The sequence below is a fragment of the Passer montanus genome, unplaced genomic scaffold (genome assembly GCF_014805655.1).
Source record: "Passer montanus isolate IOZ18808 unplaced genomic scaffold, ASM1480565v1 scaffold69, whole genome shotgun sequence".
Classification (NCBI taxonomy): Eukaryota; Metazoa; Chordata; class Aves; order Passeriformes; family Passeridae; genus Passer; species Passer montanus.
Window position 1 is genome coordinate 6,196,884 of NW_024372036.1, and position 17,279 is coordinate 6,214,162.

The window sequence follows — 17,279 nt, forward strand, 5'->3', positions numbered from 1 at the left end:
CTTCCTTTTCAGCATCGTGGGAAATACTGCACCCACACTTTTCATGAATACTCCCTAAATGACTGAATGTTGGTGTAGGGGGATCAATTACACCACCCTGCACTTTGAGGGTTTGTTGCTGTTACAGTATTTCCTCTTTGGCTGCATTTCTTTCCCTGCTGTCTCCTTTGCTGGAGGTAGAGCACATCATGTCCACATGGGAGGCTTCTGCTTTCTCCAAATCATTTGTATCTCATCAAGCTGAACACACTGACAATTACCAAGTGGAATGCTGGCTGCTCTTTTGAATTGACATAATTTTTCATCCAGACTTTCAACCTGCTAACAAAGATGCTCATGGTTACCTGCCAAGGTGTTACTCCCTGTCTTTTCCTTGTCTGTAATGCAGTGATTTAGGTGCAATTTATATTAGGATGCCACAGAGTGAGGGGATGGCCATCAAAAGAACATACAGTGACCTACATGGCCTGGCACATCTTCCCAAACTGGTTCCTATCCTTGCTGTGCCTCATGTGGAGTCCACTACAGGCTAGAGGTACTCAAGCCTGTATTTCTGGGGTGACACACCACCTCTCCTCTGTTTAGTTCTCCCTGTGGACATCTAGTTCTTTTTAATTTTTATTTTTTTTTCAGATTAGCAGCTTTCCAAAGGCAGAGGCACTTGATCATCCTCTCAGCTTCACCAAGCATGTTAAGTCTGTGCTGCACACCAACAGATGTCACAGTGTTTGATGGATTATAGTTTAAGAGCGAAAATATGGCCATGCTAATGAAAGAGACACTTGTGAAGGTGGGAACTACAGACCATGGAACATTTTGTAGTCATTGACACAGCTTGGCAAAGTCCTATTATTTATTTACAGCTGCATTTTGCCCTGCAGCATGAGCCTGATTGTAGTGGTAGGAGGGTGAAGGAGGAGGAATACTGATGATGCTTGTAAATGCTTCAGGTCCTCGCTGTCTCAGCATCACACAATGGCTGAGGTTGGAAGGGACCATGTCCACTGCTCCAGCTGTGAAAATTACTCTCTGAGTGATGCACTTTCTTTAGCAAGTGGTTTGAGTTGCGTGGCTGGGTGTGACCTACTTCAACCTCCTTTGCAATTTCTGAATTTCCCTGTTTACCCCTTTCATTGTCAGCTTGTTCACTGTTGCTTATAATCAGCAGGCTTTGCTGCCTTTGCGGTTGGTTTCTCCAGACACAATTAAATCGTCTGCGATTGACATCTGGCTCTGCTGAGGTTTGGGTTGCATCTTCTTGGCTGCCTCAATGTCCTCCTTGATTTGGGATTCTGATCACTGCCAGCCCGGGCATGGCACATCATCAATGGGAGCTTTCATTCCTGAGGACTCCCTTGTGCCTACAATAGCACAGTGAAGTGTTTCTGGCTCTCACAGCTCTCCGGAAGGTTATTTCAAGACAGCCTCAGCTGTTGTGCCTGTTGTGCATGCTGGAGCCTCCAGCAGGACTGCATTGAGCTGTAGGAATCTCTAAGGGTCCCCACTCCTTTGCAGGAGGACTGTGGGCTCTCCAGGGCTGATGTCTTCACCTTCACTCATTTGGTCCTTCAAGCTCTCCAGGGCTGATGTCTTCACCTTCACACCCAGCCAGGATCTCATTTGGAGTGTCCCTTGGTCATTCAGTGGCTGATAAATTTCTGACAAAAAACTGGTTTGTGGAAGAATTTGGTTTCTTCCTGCTGTGATGTTGCCAAAGGGTCAAAGCAAGATCTGGTACATCTCCTGTGCCCCTTCTCTCCTCTGCTGTTTCTTATGGCTTAACCCAAACTGACAACTGAGCCCCAGGCAGTCTCTCACTCACTCCCCCCGCAGTGGGTTGGGGGAGAGAATCAGAGGAGTAAAAGTTAGAAGAGTCATGGATTGAGATACAGACAGTTTAATAGCAAAAGCCTTCTGTGCCAGCAAAGCAATCCAAGGAATTAATGCACCACTTCCCATGGCTGGGCAGGTGTTCAGCCATCCCCAGGACAGCAAAGTTCCATCGCATGTGATGGTGACTTGAGGAGACAAACAAGATCCCTTCTAACATCTCCCCCCCTTCCTTCTTCCTCAGCTCTGTAGGCTGATCATGACACCATATGGTACAGGACATCCCTCTGGCCACTTGAGGCCAGCTGTCCCTGCTGTGTCTCCTCCCAGTGTCACATGCACCTGCAGCCCCCTCGCCAGCGTGTCAGTAGGGAAGCAGAAAAGGCCTTGAGTCTGTGCAAGTGCTGCTCAGCAATGACAAAAACACCTCTGTATTATAAACACTGTTCTCAGCAAATCCAAACCACTGTCCCATACCAGCCACTGTGAAGAAATTTAACCCTACCCCAGCCCAACCAGTACACTGTTATGGAGATTTCTCTCATTTCATGTGTTAAGCTGTGCTATATACACTCACTGTCTGCAATACTTCTTTTAATCCTTTAATTTCAGGTTTGTAAAACATTGCAGGTGGTGTCAAGAACAGGGTTCATCTTTTCCATGACATACCCTTGTGTTTCTGGTGAACATCCCTGTGCCTTTGCTATGGATGCAGTTGGCCTCTTGCTCCTGGGAGGAATTTTTGCTTTTTATTGTTGTAGCTTTTGGTGATATGCACCCTCTTGGTCTGGGGCCTGACAGCTCAGATATATGCAATCTCACAGCCTACAGCTTTTCTTTGTCAAGTTCATTGGCTTTATTGGATTAAATGACAAGCACCCAATCCAGAATGTCACTCATTGGAAATTTTGGCATGGCCAGTTTTAATCTTCATACTAAATTTCCTGAATTTTGTGGTCCTGTGCTTGCTTGTGTGGCCATGGTCAGCTATGACTGTCACTAGATGTTTTCACAAGTGAAAGCCTTAAAAGGTGACAGATGGTCTTCTCATTCTGCTTGAAATTGCTCCTATCTTTCCTGTAAAGACCCTCCACATTTAACCTTCACCTTCCAGTTTTTCCTGCTTTGAGCTTCTTGTGATTCTTTCTGGTTGGAATGTCTTCAAAGTATTCATCCAAGCACTCCTTGTAGGAAAGGATTCCGTCTTTCCCCTGGGTTTTTTGTGCACTTTCCCTCAGTCTGCTTTACTCTGGTGTTTCCAGCCACATGCTTTTTGATGCTTTCTAGACACCACCTTACACATGTGTTTGTTCATTTCTGCTTTGCCCAGTGTGATCTCTGCACCCACAGAGGCTGCCATGTATCTCTGTTTTCCGTAGCCCAACAGGAGACATTCTGCATGCCTGTAGGATGCTAAACAAAATGTGTCAAGAGCTGATCAGTTTGAAGTTATGGGGTTTCTTTAATATGCCAGACTAACAAGGCTAATTATTTCTTTTAAGTCGGTTTTAAATATGTAGGATTTTTTTTTAATCTCTGACTTCTTATGCAGAACATTGATCTTTGGTAGATCATTTATGTAAAATGCATAATTTCTGAAGTAATGTTCTTCCCTTCTTACCCTCACTCTCAACTCTCAACTCCCATCACTAAAACCAACAAAAAGTGACACTGACTGCTCTTTCCCATTTGCCTACAAAGAAGCAGGCCTTTATCTGATTTATTTTTCATGGCATGCTTCCACATTCCCTATATTTAATCTTTTACACTCAGTGGCTGATCTGTAGTAAGATTTCTAAAGTAAACAAAGTAAATTCATACAGCACACAGCCCTCCAACAGCACTGTGCTCTAGGCTGGGTGTATTTTGCAGCTGCTTCCCAGCTCCGTGTTCAAAGCACTACCAAAGTCAGCTGGAAACTCGGTGCCCACAGTGACCCACGAGGAGATACAGTGGCCCAGAATTGCTGCTGCCCTTTACACTTCCCTGGATATAACCCAGGGATCTTCTGCTCTGGCCAGAGACTGAGCTTGTCCTACAGGGGTTCTTCCAACTTGCACTAAATGAGAAATCTGTTATCTGTGCCAAGGTGGAGAATTGTGTTATTAAATTCTATATTCGTTGCTCTGATCCCATGCACAAAGGCAATCTGTTAATTGCACTCTTCCTTGGTTAGACAGTTTTCTCTCTGAGCTGTGTGAAAGTTCAGGCCCTGCCACAAAAGCCCTGAACAAGCCCTGGCTACATGGTGTGAGGGGCAGAGCCCTGCCTGGGAGAGGCTGGAGCTGCTCTGGGCTTCAGGTGCTGGTGAACAAACTTGTTTAGCAGAATATCTGTACAACAAAGATCTACATCCTCAGTTTTGCACCTGTGATCCTAATTGTAAAGAGAATTATTTTTTAACCTTGTGGGTTTGGTGCAGAAATCTTTGTATTAAGTTCCCCTGATGAACAGCGTGTCTAATTGTGCGTTTCAGCAGTACCTCATTTACACCTAGACTCATTAGTAAGAGCTGATTCACAGGAACAGCCGCTGCTGGAGAGACAGGGATCTGCTCTTCCTTCATTTGTCTCCCTGGACCCTGACTAAAAGCACTCCTCAGGTGAAGGGAGTGGACCCACAAATAATTGATATCCAGCATAACTTGTTTTCCCTGGTGGAGCTGCCGGATCAATCAGCAGGAACCAAACTGGGACCAGGGTCAGGCGACTGCCGTTTGTTTGCCATTGGTTTCCGAGCTGTCCCTGGGAAGGGCTGGTGGGGATTCCAGCGCAGCCTTCCCCGGACCCAGCCACGCCATCTCACAGAGAGGAGAGAACAACTTTGATTCACGCTCAAGGTGAAACGGCAAGTACATCTGTGAAGCTTGAAAGGGAAGTGGCAGCAAGCAGAACACTGCTTGTCGTTTAGCAGAGACGAACACGAGCGCCACCAGAACAACAGCGTTATCCGATTAGCAAGCGCCTGCAACGCGACAGGAGCGGGTCTGCAAAGGCAGGGGATCTGTCAGCTGTCATTGCAGCACCACCGCCAGTGCCACAATGCGTCAAGTGGGAATGAGGAGAGGTGGTGCAACAGGTGTCACTGCAATAGTGCTGAAAGGGACACTGTCACAGCTTGCAGACCTGAAATGTGACCTCTCCATCTCCCGTGTGGGTGCGCGGAGGTGCAATGTCAGATTGCACTGAGGGCTCCTCTGCCTTGTGGCTCCATGGTGACATCTGAGGATGCCACAACCCTGAGCTTGTGAAACTCAGCACTGACTTTGTTTACAGTCCAGAATAAGGAGAGGACGGTTTTGGGTGGGAATATCTCAAACAAAATGTCTGGTGTGGCCATGCTTTGGGTGAACTAGCAAATCTCTGCTGCCCTAGAGAGCTGTGTCTCAGAGATCAGCTTTAAAAGCACCCAGACACTTTTAACTTGTCCTTCCCTTGCCACATTATCTTCCTTCCCATAAGGCAAAAAATGTATTCAATTTCAATCAGAGTACAAGTTATACAGGTATATTATACAATGATGATGATGATAATGATGATGATGATAAATGGCATAATAGCTGTCTTTTTTACACATACACAGATGTGAGTGCCACCACATGCTTACATTATAGAAAATAGTATATGAACTATCACCTAAGCATGGTTTATCTGATCATATTTTTACTCTGAAGGGTAATTGGTAAAAATTATGAACATCGATAAATTGAAAAGTGTTTGTAGGGTTTTCCATGGGATCTTCTGCTCAATAACCTGCATAAAACAAAGAAGGCATGGTTCACATGAAGGCCTGGTGTGTCATGCCCATCTTCCACTTTCAAGATGGTCCAGGCCATTTCATTAGGCTGCCACTAATACATTCAGTTTATTATTTAAATCAATCAGCCATGGGTTGTTGAGCTGTCTTGAGACTGTGCCTTAGATGCAGAGATGTGCACCCTCACTAGTACCTTCCCCAAATGGCACAGACACACACCTTTCTCTAGAAATCAAAACGCTGAATACATTCATTGGTGGAAGAATTACAAAAAGCTTGGTCCTGGAATGCAGTGCTGAAAATTGCACCGTCAGTACCAACATGGGACTGGACTTCTTGAACTGGGAAATGTAGCTCTTGCAGACCTTGTCAGCTGGGCCTTTGGGCTGTGTCCTCCCCAGCATGACTCAGGTCTGCCCAGGTGGATTGGGCTGACTGCAGCATGGCAGAAAAGCCAGGCCAGTCCCTATTTGCACCCCTGGCATTTCAGTGGGTGTGCTGCAGAAGGGATGAATTTCCAACATCTTTTGTGTGCTGGGACCCCATAACACCACCAGGTGAAACTCTGCTCTCCACCAGCTAGGGAAGGGATCAAAAGTGATGTGAGAGGGGAGATTTGAGCCCTCCCTGGCCATTCATCAGCTGCTTCCTGGTGTGCTGGTGCAGGGGTGAGCATCACAGGCAGGAGCACATTGTGGGTTTTGTTCCTACCCTTGCACAGCCACCCTTTGGAGGGATGCAGCCCCATCACGAGATAAATTAGGCTCTAGGGATGGAAAGGCCTCGTTTTTCACCTCCTAAATATGCCCTTCTTCAGGCATCAGGAATCATGGAATTATAGAACTATAGTCACAGGATGGTTTGGGTTGGAAGGGACCATAAAGATCACCTTGTTCAACCCCCCTGCAAAGAGCAGGGACACCTCCAAACTAAATGAGGTTGCTCAGAGCCCCACTCCATGTAGTGCCTTGTTGCAATCCGTGTCTTAAAAGCAGATTATTTTTTTTCCCAGAGTGATGACAGAGTTTGCTGTGACTTTTTGGGCAGCTGTGCACACAGCATGGCTTGTTTGACCACAAGCAGTGGACTAGCATGGCCTTAAAAAATGTATACTACTTATTTAAAAAGAGAGTCTAATTGTTCTCAAATACAAGACAGTGGTTGGCAAGAGAGAATTAGGAAGGCTGAGGAACAGTCACAGCCATAGAATTTGCAGTTTGGAAAAAAGTCAGTGACAAACACAACAGCTCATTTGTCCCCCAGGCAGAATTTGCCTCCTGACTGTTGTAACTGTGCAGGGTGTCCAGCATTTGAAACCCTCCTGGGATAGTGTTATGGTTTTACCCAGCTGGCAATTAAGTCCCAAACAACCACTCACACATTCACTCCCCACCCACCCCAGGGGGATGGAGTGAAGAATCAGGAAAGAAAAGCAAAACTTAACTGTGGGTGAAGATGGATTAATAATTAAAGTAAAATATAAAAAACCAATTAAAATACTACTATTAATACTATTACTATTGATACTAGTATTAATAATAATTGTAATTAAAAGGAAAGGCAGAGTGAGAGAGAAAACCCAAGAAAAACAAGGTGTACACAATACAAAGTCCTTGACTTAATGTAAGTACTACTTAGCAAAAACTTAAAACGTCAGTGTGTTATCCATATTATTATCATCCTAAATCCAGAACACAGACATGTGCCAGCTACTATAGAGAAAATTAACTCTATTTCAGCTGAATCCAGGACAGGCAGGCAGTGATATGCAACCTCCAATGCAGGATAAAATTAAAATAAAAGAACAAATCTGTCTTCGTCCTTCTTCTTTGCTCTTGTCCATGTCAGCCTTTGCTCTTGACTTGCTGCTGGGCACAGCTGTCCTCCTAAAGCCCTGCAAAACCATCCATGCAGGGAACCAGGGGGAAAAGGAGGTGCTGGATGTGTGAGCCCAGGACTGTGGCAGCATCCTGGGCAGGACTGTGATTCCCCTGCAGGCTGCCAGGGGCTGAGAGCCCTGGCCCAGGGGCTTTGCTTTTGCTGTGGGATAGGCTCCTTAGGTGCTGTGTGAATGGGAGTTTGTGGGGCAGGTAGTCTCTAGGGAGGGTTGGTGAGCATCTCCCACTGACACAAAACACCCCCCGTAACTCCCCCTGGTTCTGAGCTTGTAGCAGCCTTTGTGTCTCAGAGTCTGACCTGTCCTGACTGCAGATACAAGCAGTTGGTATTTTTTGGCACTGCTGTAATGGCATTAAAGGATAATTCCCCTTTTCAAGCTTCAAATATTCCTGAAAAAATTTCCCTTCCTGGTATTGCAGAAAAATGGGTGAGGGAAAATATGGACTCCAGCACTCTATGCATCCATAGGAGACCTGGCCCTGGGCTTCCTTGGTTCTCTAGTAAGATCAAATCTTCATCTGTTTGTTGAAAAAAAAGGAAAAAAAAAACCAAACAAACAACCCAAAAAAGGGACAAATCTTCAAAAATTGAAAACTGCAAATACAGTTGCATTAACTTAAAATATTGCTAGATTACCAAAAAATGTTATCTTTGAGCACAGATACTTTAAATGTAGCAGTTAAGTGATTCCCAGTTCATGTTTCAAAGCTAATTGCAGCTTGTTCTGGAAACTTCTACATTGGAAAAAATCAGTTTTCCTCCTTGTAAAAGTTTTCCTAGAGGACTGCCAACCTTTCCAGCAATAACAGAGAATAAAACTCTAGTGAGTATTAAACTGAGGGACCTTTTTCTCTCTTTATACTAAAATCATGACACAGCATGGAAAATTAGCCTCCCCAGGGAGCCCCATGCTCTGTGGGAGCATTCCCTTAATCCCCACGACTCCACAGCCCAGGCAGCTTTTCCTTTGGCCCAGGAGCTGAACAGTCCCACGTCCCAGCCCAAAAAGAGCACTGAAGGGCTGATGTAGGAATTGCAGCCATGCTAAGGGTACCTCAGAGGATGGTTATGGTTCAACATGAAAAAAAATATTTTCCCCCATGCACTTTGTTTTTCAAGTGAAGTACTTACATCAAAACAAATGTGTGCTCAAAGAAGCTTACAGCTGTGAAATTAGGCACCCGTAATCTATGAAATGCCAAAATTGAGATTGCCTAAAGCAAGTCTAATGCAGCTCTGTGCTCATTGCACTGATCCCAGCAGCCTCCACACTGCCTAGTAATCTTATCTATGAAATGCCAAAATTGAGATTGCCTAAAGCAAGTCTAATGCAGCTCTGCGCTCTGATCCCAACAGCCTCCACACTGCCTAGTAATCTTAGATATATATTTTTTTTCTTTTTTTCCATGGAATATTCCAAGCTGGAAGAGACCCACAAGGACTGTGGAGTCCTCTGCCCTTGTTTGTTCCTACCCTCACACCTACAGCCTCAGCTCCTTGGCATGGCTGAATTCCCCTGACACATCCAGGGAGACGTGCTCTGATCCCACCCCGTGGCTGCAGGCAGCTCCAGGATGAGCAATCCTCACAATTCCTGCTCACCTGAGGGGTTCCCCTCTCTGCATGGAGCTTGGAGCAGCAGCCAAGATGTGCCCACCACAGAGGAGTTTGGCAAAGTTACCAGCTACAGCCTGGCTTGGCTCCAGAGCAGGCTGCCACCCCTGATTCCAGTGTTACTGCTGATTCCAGTGTCACCCTGACTCCAGTGTCACCCCTGACTCCAGTATCACCCCCGATTCCAGTGTCACCCTGACTCCAGTGTCACCCCTGATTCCAGTATCACCCCCAATTCCAGTGTCACCCTGGCTCCAGTATCACCCTGGTTCCAGTGTCACCCTGGCTCCAGTGTCACCCCTGGCTCCAGTGTCACCCTGACTCCAGTGTCACCCCTGATTCCAGTGTCACTGCTGTCTCCAATGCCACCCTCCCCTGGCTCCAGTGTCACCCCTGACTCCAGTGTCACACATTGTCCCTGGGGCTGTGGCACCATCTCCAAGCACTCCTCATCCCCACTGTGGGGTGGACTGTCATTGCTTCCCATGAGAGCACAGGGATAGCTGGAAATGAGGAGAGGCTGAAGGCATCTTTTTCCTCTGGAGTGAGAATGGGCTCCCCAGAAAATAAGTGTGCAATATCAGAGGGAGGTGTGGGCAAGGAAGGTTTTTCCAGCAGCATGCAAGTGTGCTGTTGGCCTCCTTAATTAGACCTCCCATTACCCACTGTCTTTCCACAGGGAAAAGCCCTGGGAAAAGCTCCCCAGTGTCATCCTGGACCACTTCTTCCTAGTCTGAGAGCTCAGGAGGGCAGGATTCAGCTGTTCCCCTCAGGTTTGTAAATGTAACAGGGATGCTTTTATAGCCTGGCTGTGCCAGCAGTCCCTGCTCAGCTGGGGTTCCCACCAGTCCCAAGGGCTGCAGAGGGGTCAGAGGGGAGCAGCAGGGATGTTCCCAGAGCAGGGGCTGGTTCATCTGTTCACTCTGTGAGGGCTTTCTTCTGACAGAGAGCCCTGCCTGTGCTGTGCTCACCACCCTGAGCAGAACCAGGTGGCTGTGATGGGTTGTCAGGGCAGGAAAGCCACTGAATTGGGAAGCCAATGTGATTTTGGCATCTGCACTAACACATAGCTCACTAGAAAATGCCAACAATCAAACAGAGGCAGGGGAGAAGGGGTGTTCTCACCAGCAGTGTCAGCAGTGGACCACCAGTGGAGACTGCAGGGGCACACAGCCCTCTGCCATTTGGCTGCCAAACCCCTCCAGACCATGAAATCAGCACCTCCAGACCACCACACAGACGAGCCCTGTTCCACCCTGCCAGGCTCTGCAGGCACCATCAACAGAAGGTTGTGGCAGCACTGTTGTGTATCCATTGGCTTTCTCATCTTTGACCCAGGGAAATGAGACCCTGCTTTTTGTATCATCTCCTTCATAGGTAAGAAGACAAGTCTACAGCACCAATCCAAGGAAATTATTAATGATCTTTCATTTTTGTGCGAACAGCTCCAGTGCTCACTAAAGCAGGCTTGCCTCCTGTTTGTGACTGTCCTGCTGCCTCTGTTGTCAAACAATGTTGTTTTATAACAACATTTGTGTTGAAGTGGATTATTATCGGGTTGACTACCCCTTGGGGTGTAATGAAAAGCATTCATTAATGCTCAGGGCAGGAGGGCTAATTACTTCTTTATAAAAAAATCCGTGCTAATTGCCAATAACTATTTTATTGAATGGGTCTCACAGAGATAATTTTGATTGTGTTTGATTTCCCTCTCATATTGTACTGCTTAATGCATAGTCCAAAGGAGCTGGGAACAGCCAGGTTATCCAGATGAGCATGGGGAGGAAACCCCACCATTACAAAGAGCAGTGGACCATGCCAGTCTATGCTCAGTTCAGTGCTCGAGCCTGCCCTGGTGCTGGCCAGGATTTTCTGGGTCTTACACCTTCCTGCTTCCACCAAGCAGGTGGAGACCTGTTTTCTGTACTCCCCCAAGGCACAGCATTGATTCTGGCAGGCCTCGGAGAATTCTGCTCTGGCAGAGCAGAGGGAATGCACAAGGCTCAGGCAGGTTCCCTCCAGAGCTGAATTCCACCTCCCCTGCAGAACGAGGCAATCCCTGGCCCTGCAAGCACCAGGGCTGCATGAAGGCAAAAGGAATAGCACACAGCAACAACCCATGGGGCCAGTGTACCCATTCCTACACCTGGGAGGAAGATTCATTCACCTGATCTTTGAGTCACATTGTGCTCCAAGATGAAGAAAATTCCTGATAATCATTTGCTTGCTTTTATTTACAGATAAATACAGGGCTGAAGATATAAAAAATCAACACAAGCCCTGACCAAGTCCTTTCAGCTCTATTGAGGAAACGATGACTTACAAACACCACATTAAAAACAAACCCCACAGAAGTGCAGTCAGCCTCTGGGAGGCAGAGTAGGAAACCACCAGGGTCCAAAGGCTCCTGCAAAGCCTCAGGAGGTGCCGTGGGCTGATGCTGGCTGTGCATTTCACTGGATGTGCACTGCAGTATTTTCTACTTGTCTGACACCTACAGACTCCCACAAAAGGCTGCTCTCACCAGCCAGGGGATGTAAGAGGTGTCCTGGCAGGCAACAGTCCCCTCCAGAGCAGACCTCAGACCCTGTGGCTGCAGAGCTGAGCTGCTGAGCCCACTTACCTTGGAGCTACTGTCAGATGCACCATCAGACTGAGCTACTTCCCAATTCCACCCCCTCTGACTGGAGAATTTTTTTTCCCCTCTTTTTCCTTCTCCTCTGCCACCCCAGCAGTTTTACAGGGCATCAATCTTCTCTCACATCACACTTTCTGATTCTTTACTCAAAAAGATAAAGCACACAAACCATACCCTCCATATGCAAGCCAGAAAGCTCTCTTTCCCCCTGGAAATCACAGTTTTAAAAATATTAATGTTTTTTAACTTGGTTGAATGATCTCCATTGTAAGAACAGATAGAGCTTTCAGAAATGACTTTTTTCAGTGCCCTGAGAGCTTTTGAGATGGCCAGATTAACGAAAAGTTGGTCGTTTGGCACCTTCTGAAAGCATTCTGGAAATACCTCCAGGGGTTGCCTGGAACCTACTGCTTCTGCAAGTCTTGGCCAAGTATGGTGAATAAAAAATACCATTCAGGTGACTTTGTAGTTGCTTTGGGAATGTTTGGAGTTGCACTGTTGCACAGTGCACCAGGGATAGAATCACAGAATGGTTTGGATTGGGAAGGACCTTAAAGATCATCTTGTTCCATCCCCCCCTTTGGTGAGGCTTCACAGGGCCCCATCCAACCTGGCCTGGATATTTTGTGTCTGTAATATACATTCCCGTTATTGATCACACAGGATCACACAATCTAAAATAAGTCCTCGGTGCCACCTACAGACAGCTCCAGACATCAAAAATAACCACGCTGCAGCTACCAGGGAGCAGATCAGACTCCAGAGCTTGAGGACTTGCTGCCTCAGCACAGCTTGCTTTCCATGAGCTTGCACACACCAAATATCTCCACACACCAATATGTCCAGTCATGCTGGACAAAACTGAAATGACTTTTGAATAAAATGTTTCCTGGTTGCAACGGGAACAGGTGCAGTGACAAGAAAAAGGCAAAAGCAACAGCTTTTTACTTCAAAAGCAGGCCAAGCTGGCAGAAACAGCTTGCAGAAAGCTGACCATACTTTACACATTTGGAGGGCAAAACACTTTTACTTACAAAACAGAAAAGCATAATTTCTATGTCAAATCTTTATTTTTGGATACAGGATCTTTAGGAGGATCTTTATTTTTGTGATACAGGTTCATAGTGAAGCAGGCCTCACTCAGGCCTGGTGGAAGTCTGACATCCTGATCAATCCTTCCCCACAGGGGGATGCCAGGTGTTTTATGCAAGGGGCTTGGCTTGCAGTAAATTCACTTCCTAGTTTTAAAATATCTTCAACATAATGAACTACTGAAGTCAAGGGAAGAATCACAGAAGACAAAATCATCTTAGGGGCAGGCCTGGGTCCTCCAAGGAGCAGCAGCCTCAAGATCTGTAAGCACAGCCAGTCTCTTGTGCAGTGATGCTTGCCCAAGGATGGCACAGCAGCAGCAAGAGCTGCCACAGTTCACTGTCACAGTGAAAAATCACCTTCACAGCAACATGCTGGCCTCTCAGCAGGGCTCAGGGCTGTCCTCTCAGCAGGAACCAGCTCTGGGAGGCAGCTCAGGACAGCACACACATCAGCTAAGGCTGCTGGTCCACCTTACAGCCAAACCAAGGTGCCATCTCACTGGGACCAAAGCAAGGTGCTGCTCCTTCTTCCTCCTCCCAGAGACCAGCTTCATCTGTTGTCATGATTTTGTGGTGGATTTGGCAGTGCTGGGGTGACAGTTGGACTGATCTTAGAGGTGTTTTCCATCCAAAAGAGTGGATTTGGCAGTGCTGGTGTAACATCTGGACTGATCTTAGAGGTGTTTTCCATCCTGAATGATTCTGTGATGCCTCACTCTCCTCAACCCCCAGCCATGCCCTATTCCTCCCACCCCTCCCGGGGCTGCCCCATCATCCGCTTCCACTCCCACACCTGCCCACCCTTCTCTGGCCCAGCTGGCTCACTAATTACACAGAACACAATTAGCTCAGGGAGGGATGAGGCGGCCAGAGCCAGCCCAGCACAGCAGGAGCCTGATTCCTCTGCTGCTCTGCTCACTACTCGGTTCATAGCCCCTCGGGGCACAGACCTCCGGACCTGTGGCAGCTTCACCGCTGGGAGGAAAATCCTGCTCGGCTGACACCGACCCGGTCTCTGGCTCTGTTTCCTACATCAGCCACCCCAGTTGTCCCTCCAGGAGGGAGGAAGGGAAGGGAGCGGGGGATGCTCCAGCTCCAGCCCCACCCGGGGCAGGGGATGCCGCGGTGCCAGGCAGCGCAGCCTGTGTGGTCCCAGCCCCAGCCGGGGGATTTCGCCAGGGAAGCCCCTGGCAGTTCCTGCAGCAGCCGGATCCTCTTCAGGGAAGCTGCCAAGAGCCCAATTAACACATCTACCCCATAAAAGCAGGAGTGGTGCTGCGCTGGGGGAAACAATCGACCACGCACTGAAGGGCTTTGCTGAATGGGTTTAATTCACCGCTCACGCCTTAAAGCTGAGCTGTGCTCAGCTTTCCTGAATGGGGACAGGCACGTTTGGGGACCTGCTGACCTGTCACCCAACATCAGCATCTTCAAAAGCAACAGCTCTTGGCACAAACAGCTCTTTCTTTCAGGAAAATGAAAAGGGGATAAAAAAAGGGAAAGAAACCGAGGAGAGAGGCTGGTGCTTTTGTGCTCCGGAAGGTCGCTGGTGACTCCTGAAGGAGGCGGTGGCAGCCTCAGCCACCTCCCTCCCCTCCGAGAGGCAGGGGGAGACCTGCCCGGCACTGAATGGAGGAGGGAAACTGGGGCAGCTGGTGGGCCAGTTCTTTCTGGTATGGAAAAACACCGCTCTGTGAACATCCTGTGCCTCCAGGAGAAGGGCATCGCTCCAGCACCGCGTAGCCCCAGCAACCAGCGAGCGGCTGTGGCTGTTCTCAAGCCCTCGGAAGAGGCTGCAAATGTCAGCGCTGTGACCTGCCCGGTGGCTTTGTCCCCAGCACCGTCCTGCTTGGCTGCCCAGCACAGATGCAGGACCTGTATTGGCATCTCCACCTTTAAACATGTCTCGCTGCCTCGTGGCAGATGTTTTACTGATCTGTTTTCCAGATTTAAATCTGGGGACAAAATTCCTCCTCTATTTGTAAAGCTCTTTTCCCCTTTCCTGCTCTAGAAGAGCTCTGAATAAAGCTAAAGAAGATGCTGCTGGGGTTTTTAAGACATGCTGTCAGGATTCTGCCCCTGTGGCTGTGAACCCTTCCAGAGCTGTGAGTGGGAGTGTCACTGCCATATTTTCTGAAAAATCCCTTCACCAGGATTTCTTCTCTTGGGAAGCTGAGAAGCTTCAGAGAAAAATGAAAACAACAATTACCTGATTGCTTCTCCTGTTTTTGCTGCTTTGGAATGTGGTCTGGAGATTGTTTACCGACTGGTCATTGTTTGATTGGTTTCATGTGAATTGTTTTAACTTAATGACCAATCATGGTCCAGCTGTGTCGAGACTCTGGAAGCAGTCACGAGTTTTCATCATCATTCTTGTTAAGCCTTCTGTCTGTATCCTTCTCTATTCTTTAGTATAGTTTAGGTATAGCATTCTTTAATATAACATAATATCATAATATAATAAATTAGCCTTCTAAGAACATGGAGTCCGATTCATTCCTTCCTCCTCTGTCTGGGGACCCCAGAAACTGCCACAGTGGGAGTGCACTGCCCACGCCAGCACCACCCAAAGGTTCCTCAGGATCTGATGCTGGAGGCACCAGGCAGGGCAGCCCCCCGGGCAGGAGTCACAGCCACACTGAAGGATGGACAGACAGACAGACAGAGGAAGGACTGAGACTCCAGCAGCTGCACAGCTCCCACAACCAGAAAGCTCCAGGACTTCTCAAGTATCCCTCTCTGTCCACACTGCCAAGCTAAGGGCTTGGCCCAAAATTGCCAGGTTTAAACTTCCATGGGTTTTCTGTCACATCTGTGACATTTCACTTACTCAAGTGAGAGATAACTGCCTGCCTTTCCACGAGCCTACCCCTCAACCCCAAAGTTCTCTTCTCTCCTTTCTCACCAAAATCAAGAGAGAAATGCTTAATGCCAAAATCACTCACAGCACTAAGGATGGGATAATTAAACACTGCAGATTTTTAACAATTACAAGCAGAAAACTTGCAAAGCAGAGGGTATGTATTTGTCACGTGGTGAAACCAGCTGTAGAAGGAGTTTTGAAACAATTCCAGCTCCTTTTTTCTCCTTGTCCCAGAGTAGTAACATTTCTCTTTTACAAGCAAATTAGTTGTTTAAAAACACATAAAGACACGTCATGCCATCTGTTCCAGGGTGTTTCATGTTCACTTCCCCCCTCCCAAAAAGTTTTCTTATAACTAAAGAATGAGACAGAAGCAGCTAGAAATCTGTAATGGTTCCATTTATTAATACGTATATCACAAATACTCACAATATCAATGCATTCTCGTTGGCATGCTAGACAGAGGCATTATTAAAAAAGTCCTATTTTTTTTTAAAAAGGTTTTAAACTTTTGCTTTCCCCCAAAAATATTTCATATGCCTGTTATTTTTTTTTTGCGATTTTTTTTTTGTGTGTCTGTGTGTGTGTTTTTATTTCGATTTGATTCAACAATGTACTTGGTGGCTGCAACCTCAATGCAAAAAAGAAAGAAAAAAAAAGAAAGAACAGGAAAAAAGTATGAAGGCCGCAGTACAGCACAGTTCAATTAGTTCATAGCTACGTAATAAAAATAAAGGGAGCAAAAATTTCTGCCTTCACAGTAAGCAACAACACAGCTTAATAACAGTATTACACAGGATCAGGTTCCGAGGCAAAATGCACTAGACAAAGCCTACCGGGATACGCACTAGGCATACAACACTGAGTAAGAATCAAAGATGTAGAAGAACATCAGGAATAACAGTTCCCTTCAAGCACAACATTTTAACATCATTTTCAAGTATCTTTATGTTATGTTACTGATTCCTTTGTTTTTGGGGAGAGGGGGACAGGCGCAGGGGAAGGGGGAAAGGATGGAAACCTTAGTAAAGCAATAAACAAAACAAGAAATTAAGATAAAACCAAAAAGAATATATATTTCATATACCGGTTTATATGAATGTGTGCAACACTTATTAACCATGGTGAAAGGCTAATTATGCCCTCCAGTCACTACATGCACAGCCCGATCAATGCTGTTAATGAGTTACCTTTGTTAACTTACGATGCAACTACTGTGTGACCAAGAACATACAGACGGTGCCGTCCTGGGCTGAGCCGCGGGGGTGGGGGCTGGCTCTGGAGGCCGAGGGGACCCGGCCACTCGGGGTGGCACCGTGGAACTTCACAGAATGGGACACTACGCATGGGACAGTTCGGGAGGTGGGGTGCGAGTGTGCGCGCGCACGGGCTTGCTCGTGGGGGTGTGCGTGCGTGCGTGCGAGAGACAGTGTGTGCTATAACATTCATGGCAGTCTTTCTCCAATTCTGCAGCTCCTGGTCTTCACACAGGCTCTGGACTTCACGCTTCTTGAAAGACTGGAGAGGAAGAAACCCAAGAAACAAAACAACAAACCAACAAGTGGGTTGCTTTGGTTGATACCGG

General features: G+C 47.1%; 1 protein-coding gene across 1 annotated transcript in view; it reads right to left on the bottom strand.

Moving 5' to 3' along the window:
* Positions 1-16,074: 16,074 nt before the first annotated feature.
* TSPAN7 (tetraspanin 7) overlaps positions 16,075-17,279 on the bottom strand; it is an 88,518-nt gene continuing 87,313 nt past the window's right edge. The window contains exon 8 of the mRNA XM_039729323.1: positions 16,075-17,212. The gene's annotated coding sequence lies outside the window, so the exon portion shown is untranslated. The remainder of the gene's footprint in view (positions 17,213-17,279) is intronic.